Below are 17180 nucleotides of genomic sequence, written 5' to 3'. Positions count from 1 at the left end.
ATAACGGTGAGGAATGGAAAGTATGCATTGGACAGAACTAAGAACGAATGTAAAAGTTTTAGGCCGATATTAGGCCCATGTTACATTATTAATTATTATATTATCCTTGATCATAGGTCTGTATGCTTCCCTTTTTCTCCAACCTAAAGAAAAAGGACGGCACGTTGTCTATGATCATATTTTTATGATAGTGTAATATCGGCCTTAGACCATCATATACATATGATCATAGACCGTTGAAGAAAAAGGTATGCCTACAGACCTAAGATCAAAGGAATAAGATAATGTAATATGGGATCTCAGATTTAGATATTTTTGCTATGATTTGATAAGGTACCTAAAACAAATACGTTTTTATCTTTTTACAGCGAGATTGACATTGACACGTTTTGCTGCTAAGTTTTATTTTATTTTTATTAAAGTAAAACACTTCTTGTTTCAGGCAAAAAACTAAATCTGTTTTTTTTTATATCTTTGATCCGATTTATTTAAAGGCCGGATCCGGCCTGACCGGAAACCAATCCGGGTTTCAATCCCTAACCTGCCGCGTACAAAATACTCCACAATTTTGCCAAACCACGTAACATATTTTTACACTTTGCTTAAAATGGCTGCCACGTTGGCATCTGAATTTGCGAACATTGCAGTGGCAATCGATACCAATTTAATACATTAGTTATTATATCAATTGAAAAGCAGGCTTATCGATCTTTATTAAAATTTGACACGACCTTTAAGAAAAACTAATTATAAGTAAGGTACAGCGGGGCAAATCTCAACTGGGGGGCAATTGTAGCTAATCCATTTTTTTCCATTATTAGTTACTACACTATGATGCTGAGCTATAAATAGTTATAAAAATAAAATAATACATGTATCCACTGAACACGCCTACCATATGTAACTGATAGACACTCTATTTAATAATGCAAACATTGTAAAACATGGAAAAATGGACCAGTTAAATTTGCCCCCCTGTCGAGATTTTCCCGCTAAGTATGTATATTAAATAACAAATATGCATATGGAAACTAAGATTACGCATTAAACTTAATAGCTAGCTTAGAACTAGCACAGAACACCTATACATATTAAGTACAAGTACAGAAGGCTCACTCCTTTGATGTTTCGAACATGCCGCCTTTCTAAGTTCTTACCTTCATTAACAAACGGACCATACGCAAGCAGTCGACATTGAATTTTATTGTGACGCGCGAAGATCGTCACCACTGAATGGGCCGCGAACTCGCGGCCGCCGACATGAACTTGTAGCGCGGCGATAGAATCGCGGAGTGAGCCGCCCCTGTTTAATAGGCCTTTAAGGCAATGTACCAATGACGCTAGCGAGATTTTCTCGCTGTAACACAATACTGATATACCTACAGTTGTGCGAGGAACTCGCCAGCTCTTCGTTCCTTTTCTCGTTATTTTACCTAAAATGTAATCGGTTAAGGCTTCAATGTCTTTCATAGGTATTATTAAATTAAAACGGGACTTAATCGCGTAAAACTTACGTTTATATTTAACCCGACGTTTCGGACATGACATTACGTCCGTGGTCACTGGTAGACTGGCTGGGAGTTGTATCAACATCTTCTAGCTGTACGAGTTTTTCGAACTACCCGCACTTGATTGTCAACAGTCACTTTTACGCTAGGGTTGCCACTCTGCCTACATACAACACTCATGACATCCGATGGTATTGGACGGGAAGTTTTCTCACGTTTACACTTGCTAATACTGGATTCCTTTTGATTGAAATTACGATGTTTCCTGATTTCAATCGCTTTCCTGCTATAGTAAAGACGTTCAGTTGAAAGGATGTCTTTATTGATAACATAAAAAGCAGTATTACAATCATATAACTATACTCACGGTGTCAAAAACCCTTAATAACCCAAAAACCCTCGCCAACAGGAAACTAAGTAATAAGTGACGAAGTGCCGTGCCCTGTAATTTGGCAGAAAATGTGTATTTCTAACACATTTCCGTCTTTCGCTTTGTTGTTATCCGAGAGGGTATAATTTTACTTTCGTTGTAATTGGAGTAGGTACCTAATGTCTTATACACATATTATACCGCTCGCTTTCACTACGTATTTAGAAACTTATAGTTACAACACAATAGAACAGTGACATTTATTTAGTTATGTTTGTTAAGAATATTGACTTTTCAAGTAAAATTTTGTCAAGCTTCGATTTCTTATAATCGGATTCATAAGGAATTGAGGAAACTCCTCAAACCTTAACGGTATACGTATATCATATTTTTAATCATTGAGAATAATTACATTAATTTGTATAAATAGATAGTCATATTAAAAATAAAAAAAACTTAACTATGAACTTATAAATAAAACTATAACTAAACTAAAACTACCTATAAAATAAAACCCTAAAAATAAAAAAATGTTTCTAAATCTGAGCCGACCGGTAGGGTGCCCAGAAGGCTGGCAGCATTGCCGCGCTGAACGGCAATGCCGATGCGCTGGGCCAGGTAATCCCCAGCCTTCCGGTCACCCGACGTGTCTATAAGATGTTTAGCCAGCTCCTTAAAAATGCCGTGTGCGCCCTGACCCCACGGCCCAAGCGTCTCTACGCCAAAGGGTTCAAACATGTAGCCGGCGTCGATGGCTGCATATTTACGCCGCTTAAGATGCTCGGCCGCATCAGCAGCAGCGCCAGCCCTAACCGAGGTCCCTGGAAGATGGGACGGTGCGACGGTGTCCACGCACGTGGCATCCCAGACGAGGGGTCGACCCAGCTTCCAAGGAACCAGCGTCATGCCGTCTGGTCTCTTTCCGTCGTCACGCGCTAGACCCGTAGGTTCTAGAACGGACGGCGCACCGGCGGAGTCCAGGGCTCGACGCAGTATGTCGTTAAGGTTTGCGTGGCGTGCCGTGCGGCCGGCACTCTTGGTGCAAGACAGGCCGTGGGTTCAAATTATACACTTCAATGCCGGCTGTCCAAAATCAAAACGAGAATAACTTGCTTTTGAAAATTCACCCGTATCTACTATAATATCCATTTATGTGACTGGTGTAGCCCGAGTGGTGACGCCTAGCAAGTGCATTTACCGAAATTTTACAGGAGAGGCAAACAAAGATTTTGTTAAAAAAAATTAGTACCAAAGACCTTTTTCTCACAAGACTTGGTTTTATATAAAGAAGTATAACTTGCTTTACAAGACAAACTGTTGAAACTAAATTTAATGTATGTGTCTATTTAGAACTTTTATGTGCCTTACTAACAATTAATTACAAAAAAATAATAGTATTGTTTCGTCAATTACAAAACAAAAAGCTAGCAAGTGGTCTTACTAAGTATTTTAAATGGTTAATTTTCGCATTATCCCGGCATTTGCCACGGCATTTGCCACGGCTCATGAGAGCCTGGGGTCCACTTTGACAACTAATCGCAAGATTTGGCGTAGGAACTAGTTTTTACAAATGCGGCTGCCATCTTACCTTCCAACCCGAAGGGTAAGTAGGCCTTATTGGACTTAGTCCGGTTTCCTCACGTTTTTTCCTTCACCGAAAAGGGACTAGCAAATATCAAAATGTCGTTTCGTGTCTGATCACATTATAATATTTGTTTGATGGGATCATAATAACAAAAGGCAACATTATTAGACAATTAATTAAATTTTATGCATAAAACAAAAATCAGTCATCGGGTAAACAATAGGTACTTGACCCTTTTTATAGTTTGTCTTATAGCATTACTTACTATCCAATTAACGAAAAAAAATATCACTATATTTTATTATGGCTTATAAACCGCAAAAAAATATTTAAAAAAAATACGTTTACGTAATATTTCAGGCAAAAACAACATCAGCCATGTCATCTATAAATTTTCTGTGAATGAAGTAATTCAGTGCGAAAACAACACTTTCTGACAAAGGTATTATGTAATGTCAGCGATTGATTTGACATGAATTCTATGTCACTACACGGCCGACAGAGTTTTCGGTGGCCAAAAAAAATTTATTCACATTTTTGAATTAAAAATACGTAGACATCGTACACATTTAATGGGTACCCAAAATATTACAGAAGACAATTATTTATTGCGCCAAATTAGATATGAGTCTAGTAGCCTATTCGCCTCCAGTTTAAAGATCATCCGAAAGGTCATTAATTGGCAATCGACTCCAAAAATCACGCCTTGTTTCTGGCATTAAAGGCACTAATTTTGCAACTAGAGTGTCCTTTTTTTAACACGATAGTTTCATATGTAACACACGCCATATACTGCACATCAACAAGCACTAGGTACTACTGGCAGTTATTCCTTTAGGTAGATTGGAAAGGCATAATTGTTAGAACTATTTTAAGTTGCTCCCATCGTCAAATATATATAAGTAGGTTAAGTAGGTACCTACGTAAAATAGATCGCAAAAATAATGTTAAAAAGCATTCCGAATGTTAATACCTCGATCCAAGCCCCATTAAAACATCACAAATAAAAAACCACAATTCAGCACCACAAACACTTCGCCACACACAATATTAAATAAGTATAATATCACGGGCTAAAACAACGAACATAATGAGAATGACTATCTAAAAGCAGCTGCTAAAATTCGTCTCCATCGATCACTTTTATTCATCATGCGTCCGCGCAGCAGCGCAAAGTACGACAAACTAGAAACTTCAGGTTGAAACTCGTTCCCTAAATTCGGATCCCGAACGGAACAAACGCGGGCGGGGGCGCGGGAACGGCGACCGTTTGAATTCAAACTTCACTCATTACTGACTTGCTATGTTTTATTTATTGTTATATTTGAATTCCTTGTTCAACCCTTCGGCAATTTTTTAAATTTAAAACCTAGTATGGGACAATTCCATATTCAAAAACCTAGTATGTTCCGTTTACAAACTCAGAAACCTAGTATAGCATGCACTTACTAGGTTTTTGGACTTGAAAATGTTACTTACTAGGATTTTGATTTTGATATTTGCATGTAAGATATGCACTTGCTAGGTTTAGAGGGTTCCGTAACTTTGATTCTAATTGAGATAGAAATACAGGTGTTTTTGCATTAGACGCAGCTCAAAATTTGAGGCTGATTGATTAAAAAAACGTATTTTGACAAAAAATGTCCCTTGCTAGGTTTTGATTTTGGACAGCCGCGTGGGTGTGAGAATCGTTCTCCTATGTCGCGGTCGGGTTTTTTCAAAATTTTAATTTTGTCGTTAGGTTATTTCCATTATTACACTATTAAGTTGAGTTCCACGTGTAACCAGTGGACACTAAATAATAATGCAAACATTGTAAAACATGGAAAAAAATGGATTAGTTGCATGGGCCCCACAGTCGAAATTGGCCCGCTGTACCTTATATGCCTTTTGCCGCACCCAATATAAGAAAAGGGTTGTTAATTTTTTTAATCGATCGCCACAAGGAGTTCCTCTAAATGTGTCTGAAGGTTTTTTCTCTCTAAATACAGTTTTAAGAGGATTTTTTTAATGCTGACTAATTAAAACAAAGGCTATTCTCACTCTTTACTTCGTTAGGAACTTTCGTAAATTAGGCATCCTTAGAATATCTAAAATAAACATTTAACTTTCCAGCCGGGCATCTAATTTTCTAAGATAAAGAGTTTTATCATAGGCCCGTTAAAGTAATAAGGTAAGTCTTACAAACCTTTTTTACTCCCGAACAGTTATTAGTCATTTACAGGGTAGTGCATAGATCTTTAAAAACCCTACATAATAAAAAGCCCCCCCGGCTTCGCATGCACTAACGAAAAAATTGAAAAAGCATTGTTTTGCTCTGTAACCATGACAACGCGTTGTTAAAATGTTACTGCTTAAGGTTAAAAAACAGATAAGTTGTAATAACAAATAGTTTTTTTTTCACTCATATAGAAATCAGACGATATACCGGGTGCCCGGTAATTAATGGACAACCTTTTAACCACCAAGAGGGCACCTTGTACTGGTCCAGAAAATCGAGTTTAAGGTTTAGTAAAAGTCGCCTGGTTTTCGAGATTTTTACACTTTTTAAAATTTTAGGTAGTATTAAAATGTGGTTAGAAGGCCTGTCGCCTGGTTTTCGAGATTTTCACACTTTTTAAAATTTTAACATACATACATACAATCACGCCTGTATCCCATAAAGGGGTAGGCAGAGCACATGAAACTACTAAAGCTTCAGTGCCACTCTTGGCAAGTAAGGGGTTGAAAGAAAAATGAAACTGTGACATTGCAGTGACAGGTTGCCAGCCTCTCGCCTACGCCACAATTTAACCCATATCCCACAGTCGCCTTCTACGACACCCACGGGAAGAAAGGGGGTGGTGAAATTCTTAACCCGTCACCACACAGGCGACGCAAAAGCAAAGGCAAAAAGGCGAGGCAAAATTTTAATACTACCTAAAATTTCAAAAAGTGTGAAAATCTCGAAAACCAGGCGACTTTTACTAAACCTTAAAGTCGATTTTCTGGACCAGTACTTATAAGGTGCCCTCTTGGTGGATAAAAGGTTGTCCATTAATTACCGGGCACCCTGTATATTATGAGAAAAAAACATCTGTTCTCATCTCACAAATAAATCCGTATGCTTGTTTGCCACCGACGTAGTATAAAAAAAATGCCCATCGGCTTAGCAGGCAGTGTCATTGCCACCAGACCGGTCGAGAAATATTATTTTCCCCTCACTAGCTCGGAAACACGTGTTTATCCTTTAATGCCAGCGGGTAAAAACGCACTTTATCCACCAGTGGATAAAGTAATTTGACCTTGAATATAGTCAAGTTTTCTGCTTCATAATTGATAAGAGTGGGTGAATCTAGTCATGAAGATGCCATCTGTGGAACTACTGGAAGCAGTGATAAACGTTTGCGTTGTAGGTACTTTCCTCACTATATAGTGAGGAGAGAAATTTTGTGTTACACACGGGTGCAAATATTTGTGTGCAAGTATTTTACTTCTCGTGTGTTGAAAAACTCGCCAAGTTCAAGATTCTATTCTCGAAAGACTCGCTTCGCTTGTGGTTCTAGTTCTACTATATAATCCTTTCACTTGCTCGTCTTTCAATTCCACACTCGGAGTTAAAATACAACTTTGCACCCTTGTATAACAAATAACTATTTCAAAATTTATTTTATACGGAACCCTTTTTGTTAGAATAATCTTAATAGGCACAAAGTGTGCTATATTTTACCCGCCATTTATTTTCAATTGAGCGAAAGTTTAGTCTTTGGCCTTGTTCAAATTTTCTTTAATACATTTTTTCTGCTTCGCTGGTCGGTGTTCATTTGAATAAAAAATATTTACTGGCAATAATGTTATATCTTGATATGTGAAGCATGATAGATTGATACCTACTTAAGAGTTTGAAACATTTCTTTATTGAACTGATATAATATAAGCGAATCAAGGATTATTTATATAGGACTAGCTTTTGCCCGCGGCTTCGCTCACGTAAGAAAGAGACAAAATGTAGCTTTTGTCACTTTCCATCCCTTCAACTATCTCCACTTAAAAAATCACGTCAATATGTCGCTCCGTTTTCCCGTGAAAGACGGATATACAAACATGATTTACAATCTTCATCGTCCTCAATCGTACCTAAATATTTTTAGCGCCACCTATTAAATACTATCATAACTATACATTGCCTACAATTTATTTTAAATGTGTATCAATGACGTGATATCATGATATAAAAATAAAGAAGCATGTCATTTGTTCTTACAAAGAATAAAAACACGCAAAAATATTTGGAGAAAATATGATTTTGGTCACTTCCAGGCTGCGAAACAGCGCCATCTAGTTTCAAGCCGAAAAGGCCCATACATTACAGGGATACGCATTTTAGCTTTTTATATTTTTGTATGGGCTTTGTCTGACCCGTATTATATCGTCATAATTATAATTGTCACTAAATAGTAGATTATTTTACAAGGGATCAAAATGGCGTCGTATTGACGACGAGGGTGTAAATTTAATCATGAATGGAGTATAGGAAACTAGAATTGAATTCTGAGCATAGTGATAAATTCTAAAGGCAGTAGTAATAATATAATTAAATTATAATAATGTAACTGGCTGGCATTATAATAATGTAACTAAATATAACATTTCTACAAGTTTATATGATTGTATAATGTAACAGTCGTAGCAGTGGCGGCTCACTCCGCGATTCTATCGCCGCGCTACAAGTACATGTCAGCGGCCGCGAGTTCGCGGCCCATTCATTGGCGACGACCTTCGTGCGGCGCAATAAAATTCAATGTTGGCTGATCGCGTGCGGTCTGTTTGTTAATGTAGGTAAGAATTTAGAATGGCGGCATTTTGTGAACATCAAAGGAGTGAGCCTTCTGTACTTGTACTATTATATATTCTGTGGTCGTAGCCTAAGAAGAAATTAGATAAAGGGGTTAGTAAGTGCTAACGTACAAAGCAACCTAAAGCCATTGAGACTCCCCCCCCCCTCTTATTGCCTAGGCACGTAAGACCGCAGCTGTCTCAAATTTCCACATCATAAAGTTATATTTCCTACGTGAACAAATATTTCTCGTAAACGCCCTTCAGCGTGGGTTTATTCACTGTTTCTTTATGTCTCCCACGTTTTCAAACGACGGATAAAGCTGCAAAAGCTTCCTTTTACTTGTTTCATATCTTTATGAGATATTGGCGGATATGTATTGTACCTATCTCGCAATTTATATTCGTATCTATAGGCAATAGTATTTTATATAATCGTGATATATTTAATACAAAGCTTTTCAGTAGAGTACCATGTTCAGGCCACGAAGATTGCTGAGTGGCCTAATAGTACGGTACGAGAGTGAAAAGCTTGTAATTTTTATTTTATTTGTGTGTAATTTTTATTTTATTTTAGCCACCGAAAACGCTGTCAGCGATGTAGTGACGTCACCGAATCTGAACTTACTTCATGTCTAAACAATCACTGACATAATGAACTTTATGCCTCACACTTAAAAGTCAGAAAATGTTGTTTTCGAGTAGAATGACGTAATGCACAGATAATATATAGATGAATATGATTGGGTTGTGTTCGCCTGATTACGTAAAAGTACTCTTTAAAAATATTTTTGCTGTTTTTAGGTCATAATAAAATATGACAATATTTTATTTCGGTTAATTGGACAGTACTTAATCATATAAGGCAGACTTTAAAAAAACGGCCAAGTGCGAGTTGTACTCGTGTTGCAAGGGTTCCGTACACTACAAGAAGGGTGTGTATTTTTTTGAAAATTTATCGCTTAGTAGTTTTGGAGATAAGGTAATTTTTTGCCTATTTTCTTTAATTACTTGAAAATTACTTTACTAAAAATTATTAAAAATATATTTTTGAAATACTTATACAAAAGCTCTTTTATTTGATATGTAACACAATGTAGTTCTAGAAACTTTGATGTTTAATTTTCACTTTTACCTACTTATGGGGATAAGTGGCCCCTATAATTGAATTTTCTTAATTTAAATTACATGTTCGTCTTTGGGTCACAGGTTTACATATGTGTGCCAAATTTCAAGTTAATCGGTTCGGTAGTTTCAGAGAAAATTGGCTGTGACAACGGACAGACAGACACACGAGTGATCCTATAAGGGTTCCGTTTTTCCTTTTTGAGGTACGGAACCCTAAAAACGGTCAAGTAGCCTATATCTATACGCCGGCTGGTCGCATGAGCAATGAACATATTAAAAATATGCTCCTTGCAATTATTTATTGGAAATTATTACTTGAAAAAAATAAGTCTAGTTCGAAATACTTGTTACTTTCAGTATTTCAGCTCAAATTTTAATTAGAATTATATTGACCGGGATATAGAACGTGATTACCTTTTTAATTGTCAAATCTGAGGTTCCAAAGTTTAGATACTGCGTCATTTTTATTTCCTTTACAGTAATTCTCTTTATTATACTTAATCCATTTTGATCCCATTTCGCCTGCAGGTATTTTTTACCAATTCATCTGAAAATAGTCTCGCCAATGAATACTTCAGTAAAATTTTGGCTTCAGCCGAAGTTTTGCACTGAGATAACGTTTGGTCGTGACTTGTGACAGACAGACGGCTCGAAGTGAGTAAACGGTTCATTGATATTTATATGATTTTCACGTCTAATGTCAATCATTTTGACGACCGGTAGTGACCCTGCCTGCTGCGCCGCGGTCCCGGGTTCGAATCCCGGTAAGGGCATTTATTTATGTGATGAGCACAGATATTTGTTCCTGAGTCATGGATGTTTTCTATGTATATAAGTATTATATGTATATAATCGTTGTCTGAGTACCCACAACACAAGTCTTCTTGAGCTTACCGTGGGCCTCAGCCAATCTGTGTAAGAATGTCCTATAATATTTATTTAATTATTTAATGTAAATAAGAAAATAAAATTCAATCATAATTTAAAAAAAAACTTGTTTTGTGAGCGTTTTTCTTTTTTTGTTGGCAATTTATTTTTAGTGAATTTGAAGTCATTCCTAATCAGAATCAGGAGCAATTTCTATCTCAACAGGGGACATAAGTGTTCCCAAGTTTCCGTGTTGTTACTTACTTTCCTCTTTTGTTACAATCTGTAAGGTACAGCGGGGCAAATCTCGTCTTGGGCGCAATTGTAACCGATCCGTTTTTCCATTATTAGTTACACTATTTACAGTTACAGTTCTAGGTACATGTATTCACTGAACACATCTACCACATATACTACTTATTTAATAACTCGTAAGATATGACATTAGTTTTCTAGAGAAATTTATTGTAATTGACCTAAATAAACATCCCTTAAAGTTAACGAAAATCAGTAAAAAGGATCTATATAGTACCTATACTAAATAAAATATTTGTGAACGTTGTTTTCCGAATAACGCTTATGAAACGCTCACGATATAATATCTCTTTCGTAGCTATCTATCTATATTGCTCTTGCGTATATGCGCGACAGAGCCAAACTACATTTCTGCGGCGTTTCGGTGGCGTTTCGCGTCGCAGAAATGCCATTTGGCTACGGGACCAGGCCCCGTAGCCGAATGGCATTTCTCCGACGCCAAACGAAAGCGATACGCCGCTGGCTCTGTCGCGCCAATACGCAAGCGCGATAGAGATAGATATCTACTAGCGCTTCGTTTCGTGAGCGTTTCGTGAGCGTTTGTGCCATTCGGCTAGCCACCCAGCTCATAATGAGGCAAAAAGTGCGCACAACGATGGCAAAAACATTGGACACAATTATATATATAGTGTTGCAGAAGTGCGTGTTACGTTTCCTCGTTTGTTTATTTTCTCGTATTTCTTGTGTTATCACGAACATGTACGTAAAAAAATAAATGTATAGATGGAAGGAAATCAGGAGAAATAACCTTATATAGGTGAAAAACTTAAGTAAGTCACCTGTTGTATGTGTGAGTGACATGTTCGAATAGGCGTTTGTTTTGTTTGTGTTACTAATTTTCACCTATACCATCCTGTATTAGTCAACCAATTGGCCACTCTACAACCATGTCAAAATGACAAGCAGTAAGAGCTCTCATACACTTTGATTAATAACGTCACTATGACACAGTTCTACAGTGGCCTAGGGTTCCAATTGGTTGACTAAACACTCTCATAATACATACCTTACTATGTACTGAAAAAGATCAATGTAGCTACTCTAATCGATCTTCAGTCATTAGCATTACCGTAGTACCACTTTTTTTTCTCTTATTTTATGAAAATGATATGATTTTTTATGACCAACTAGCTGTCACTTCAATCATAATGATATTGCCCTGGAAATGTAGTTCCATGATGACTTCACATACCCGTCATCTAGGGCACAGTATAAGGATAAATCAGTAGTTAATCTCCGGCAGCGGCGACGCGGTCGTTACTACTGCGCAAGGTCACGCAGGGTTGTACCTGTGCTACTGTCCTACTCGTAGTAACTGTGTATGGCGCTATGCTAGTACCAACGCTCTTTCTACCTTTTTATCTAATAAAGATTCAAGTACGTGTTTGCTGACGAAATCGTATTTACATAAAATGTTTGAATAGATGTTTGCACAATATTTAAGTAGGTACCAAACTTTCGAGCTAGATAGATCGCAGCATCTACCTAAATGTCGTTACAGATAAATCCTTATTGATTTTAATGTGTCATTCTAGCTTTAAATCTCACTTTTACGCCATTTACGTAAGCAATAATGTACCTAACACTGCAAAAATATAACAACCACTTACTTTTCTGGGTGTCTAGGAATTCTAAAGAACATTCTGACATTTTCGCATTTTGAGAACTGTTCTCCATACACCCATAAACACTACAGTAACGAAAATATGTCTTCGGTGCTGACGTCATTTTTTCCCGAACTCAACACGTCAACACAGCGCGCGAACGCGGCCCCGACTGTCCAGCCCAATACTTACCAGTTTCGCATGTATTCGGTGCATATGGAGAGTAGTTTTCGACACACCGCGCGGAGTGAAGTTTGTTAGAAGAGTTATTACTGCTTTATACTGTGTCTAGGGGCTTCAAAAATTGTGTATTCTTGGGTATGATCTTACATAAATATATAATAATAAATAAATATTACAGGACATTCTTACACAGATTGACTGAGTCCCACGGTAAGCTCAAGAAGGTACACATGTATTGTGAGATTTGCCCCGCTGTACCTTAGTAGCTATTCTAAACAAAACACATTAATTTAGGTATATCACACTTCCAATATTATTTATTATTCACGATTCAAAGTCAGTAGGAAAGTTTAAATAACCCTTTAAAAAAATATAAACTTATATGGCACACATACTAAATTACATATCAAGCCATTTTGTAGCTGCGTCCATTCAATAGTTTGCCATACAAAACTTATTAAAATGTCCATTTAAGCCACAGTACGGACACTCAAGTAAGGATTTCAACAAATCCATTTCTTGAATAGCTCTCTAAAAAGTTTATAGCTTATGGCCTTGTGCGACGTGCGTGGCTAAATATGTCTGCTCACACTGAGAGCAATTTGCATTGTGAATTTAACAAGTTCGACTTGTTGCGGTTTATCCGTTTGAATCAGCCAAACGTATGTATAAAACAATATGTGTCAGGTTGTTTTTATAAAATCGACTTGTTGATTCAAATATATTGCCGATTCAAATGACAAGTAGCTTGTTGTTTGAACCAAAGAGCACGTAGGCGCTATTTTAACCAAAAAACTTGTTGAACGAACATGAAAACTGGTTGTATTTTCTCTCAGTGCACGATATTCCATAGCTATCGGAACTTCAGAAACTCGTTGGTAGGTTCAGAGAATTATTGTCTCAGAGAAACAATGCATACTGTAAAGCCGGACTTCACGCGCGTGACCAGTCACTGGCCGTTTTCCCATTCGGGAGGGCAAATATTTGGTCTGAATCTACATTTCGGATGCAGTTGCTTGTTTCGAATTTAATACTACCCTGTGTTTTCGCTTCTAAAGAGGAGAAATGGAATTCATGAGATTTATGAATCATTTTCAAAAGTGTTGCAATGTCACTATGGATTTTCGAACGTACAGAAAACTATAGGGATGAAAGAAAAACGACTTTCAAAAAACTGGATATCGTAGTTTCTAAACATCACATAATATATGTGTTGGTTTTTAACCCCCAACGCAAAAACGACGGGGTGTTATAAGTTTGACGTGTCTGTCTGTGTGTGTGTCTGTCTGTCTGTCTGTTTGTCTGTTTGTCTGTTTGTCTGTCTGTCTGTGTGTGTGTGTCTGTCTGTGGCATCGTAGCTCCCGAACGGATGAACCGATTTCGATTTAGTATTTTTTGTTTGAAAGCTGAGTTAGTCGGGAGTGTTCTTAGCCATGTTTTATGAAAATCGGTCCACTATGTCACGGTCGGGGTTTTTTTCAAAATTTTAATTTTTGGTTAGGTTATTACGGGATATGTTGCGGATATTCGAAGTCGAAAAAATGTTTTTCTCAAACATGCAATGAAATATTGTCTTTACGTTCCTTAAAATGGGCTGGGAAGTATCGCTTTTTGGGCGCAACAACTCGAGAGGACTGTAAAGGGATTTCATATTATTTTTTAGGCCTAGGCCTGCAAAGTAACTTTTTTTTTATAAAATATTGTCCTTTAGAGCATTTTTTTTTATTACATTGTATGTTTGAGAAAAGCACTATACATGCCTCGGCGTGAAAACGGATTCCCGGCCTCGTATCCCTATCCGTATATACCCACTTGGCCGGAAATCCTCATTTTCCCGGCCTCTGATGTAATGTACTATTTCTGTAAATAAGTAAATTTTGATATACACTTTATTGTTTCAGTTACCTACCGATAAGTATTATAAATTAGTCGGAATATATACCTATAGGTCAAAATTTTCAGACAATATCTGGAGTAATTTTCCTAATAAGGATATAATTATTTATTTCGTTTTATAAGTGTATGTACTTACGAGTAAATATTGTGTTCTTTGATACTAATAAGATAAGTAGGTACTTCCTATAGCTAAATACACAATTAAAGTAAACCATTCCGAGCTCATATAACCCGGCAACCTTCAAATCAAGAGTGAACAGGCATCTTCTGGGCGAGCTCACTCCATCGTAGGCCACGTCTTTGCCTTTGGCTAGTCTGTGGTCAAGAGTAAGCCCATTTATAATAAAAAAAAAAAAAAACCAGTATATTTACAAATAATTTGTGAAATAGCTGTACCTACTAATTCCAAAGGGAACATTTCGCAAACTAATTTCATTACGTGAACTAAGTTTTTTAATTGAATTGAACTTTCAAAACGGATCAAATCTCTAATGACTAGCTCGAAAGTTTTCATATTTCATATTGTTCCAATATGCATAACTACCGTAGAAGCTTTGTTTAATTTGTATACCTTACTTTCTTGACATTTAACTACAAAGCCTTGTTTAGTCACCGTTATAAAATTATATGAGACTATACTCCTTAAACTGATCAACATTTGTTCAGCGACTTTTAAAAATTATGAAGTCTTTAATTATTTAATCTTTCATACATAATAAATATTAGCTTCAATGTACGCCATTGTTGTTGTCATTGACGTTGTCTGTCACGTTTTATACCTACTTAACAGAATTCACAATACATTACCTTTTAGGAAAACTTTCAAGGATTTTAAAAAGCAAAACAAGTTATTTTTAAAACTCGCTGAACTAATGTTGGCGAGTATAAGGAGTATAGACAAAAGTTTATTTTTTAGTTCCTAAAACAGAAAAATACAATATTACACCTATTATATACAACAATATAACTTATTAAGCTCAATAAAAACAAAATGCAGTATTATGCAAACAAAATGCAGTATAAAACTAATTAACTTAAAATATATTTAATTTTATTTTTTTGCTTTTGTTACAGACCCGGTATACCTAATAGGTATTGGTACATTTAATAAATATCACAGGTACGTTTATAATCAGTTACCTACTTTATAGTATTATAATATATTCGTCTTTCATAAAATATAATTACAAACCTGTGAAACTGACAATCAAGGTAATCGCTCGAGAAAACTTCAAATGGAATGAAATCGTATAATTTTCGTCAAGTAAAGTTTGTAGTGTATATCACGAAACTTGAGAGACAAAATTAAGAAAGTTTTAACTACGTAAGCACGTCAAAACTCAATATACATATAGAACCCAAATTTTGATGATACTAAGATTGTAATGACGATCTATTTATTAATATAAATAGATCTATTTATTAATAAAAATAGATCGTAATTACAATCTTAGTACCATCAAAATTTGGGTTCTGTGCCAAAATGGAAGAACTTTAGTCATGCAGAGCATCTCCAGGTGCCGTAGCCGAATGGCATTTCTGCAAGGCAAATCGAAAACGAAATGCCGCGAAAGGTAATCTGGCACTGTCGTGCCAATACGCAAGAGCGATAGAGATAAATATCTATGAGAGTTTCGTTTCGTGAGCGTTTGGTGCATTCGGTTACGAACACCGTTGTCAGATACTCCACTATACGTATTCTGCTAGCTTTAGCTGCTGAGTGTGGTATGAACATTGAACATCTTGACGTAAAACAGCATCTCGACAGGCGGCAGCGTGTCAAGCCGAGCTCAAGTAACAGAACTGGAGAGCAGCACCGTGTGTAATATTACACGAACCATTTGGAGCCACTTTTGACCCCCTCATAGGGAATGGTTGCGATCAATGGACCAGCGCTTTGATTGGACCACTTAAATATTTCAAAATCTAATCGTGCTAAACGGAATTCAGTAAGGTACCTTAGGCCTCATCTTGGGCCACCCAGTAACCTCACTCGCGCCTCGCTTCCCGGAAAAGCGTGGCGCGTCCAAGTGTGTTTCGAGCGCTGTTGAAGTTAAATTATGCGAAGGAATATAACCTAACCACAAAATTAAAATTTTGAAAAAACCCCGACCGCGACCTAGTGGACCGATTTTCATGAAACATGGCTAAGAACACTCCCGAATAACGCAGCTTTCAAATAAAAAAAACTAAATCGAAATGGGTTCATCCGTTCGGGAGCTACGATGCCACAGACAGACACACACACAGACAGACAGACAAACAGACAGACAGACAGACAGACACGTCAAACTTATAACACCCCGTCGTTTTTGCGTCGGGGGTTAAAAATCACATAAGTATAATTACATTTGCAATTAAATTTGTGTGTTGACGTAAAATGCTTTTAAACATTTTATTAATGAGCAAATATAGAACAACAGTTTCCAGCCATTTGTTTTCTCTATTTTTTAATATTTTTATTTGTGATATGATAGGTACCTAGTTGCTATCAATGGTGGTCACCTGTGGGTTCTATCATCGGACCGGTCCAATCATGTCAACTTTTTTTTTAGAATTATTACTACTTCACCCGTGCGTAAATATACAATTAATTGTAAACTTTGAATAAAAAATGTTTGTGGTCATGGTTCGTTAATATTTCTTGTATGTGGGTAGCTTTTGCACATTGTAATTTTTCCTCAGTCACCTGTTGACCACGAACGCTGTAAAGAGTTCGAAACGTCGGGATGAATTTTAAATTCATTATACGCGATTTAATCCTTTTCCATAGTTTTATTTCATGAGTAACTATCACGGTAACCGAAGACAATATCAAAAAATGTTGCATTAAACATTTATTTTTTTATCGATTTCCATAAGTTTCCTTGATTGGACCATTAAATGTGTAAATTTACTAACTCCATTGA

General features: G+C 36.7%; 1 protein-coding gene across 1 annotated transcript in view; it reads left to right on the top strand.

Annotated features, from left to right (window-relative positions):
• The window catches only part of LOC125228069, a 137285-nt gene that overhangs the window by 24566 nt on the left and 95539 nt on the right, over nucleotides 1–17180 (top strand). The window contains exon 2 of the mRNA XM_048132517.1: nucleotides 15346–15391. The gene's annotated coding sequence lies outside the window, so the exon portion shown is untranslated. The remainder of the gene's footprint in view (nucleotides 1–15345; nucleotides 15392–17180) is intronic.

This window comes from Leguminivora glycinivorella, chromosome 7 (genome assembly GCF_023078275.1).
Source record: "Leguminivora glycinivorella isolate SPB_JAAS2020 chromosome 7, LegGlyc_1.1, whole genome shotgun sequence".
NCBI classification, from domain to species: domain Eukaryota; kingdom Metazoa; phylum Arthropoda; class Insecta; order Lepidoptera; family Tortricidae; genus Leguminivora; species Leguminivora glycinivorella.
Note: the sequence above shows the minus strand (reverse complement) of the source record. Positions and strands in the feature narration are given on the sequence as shown.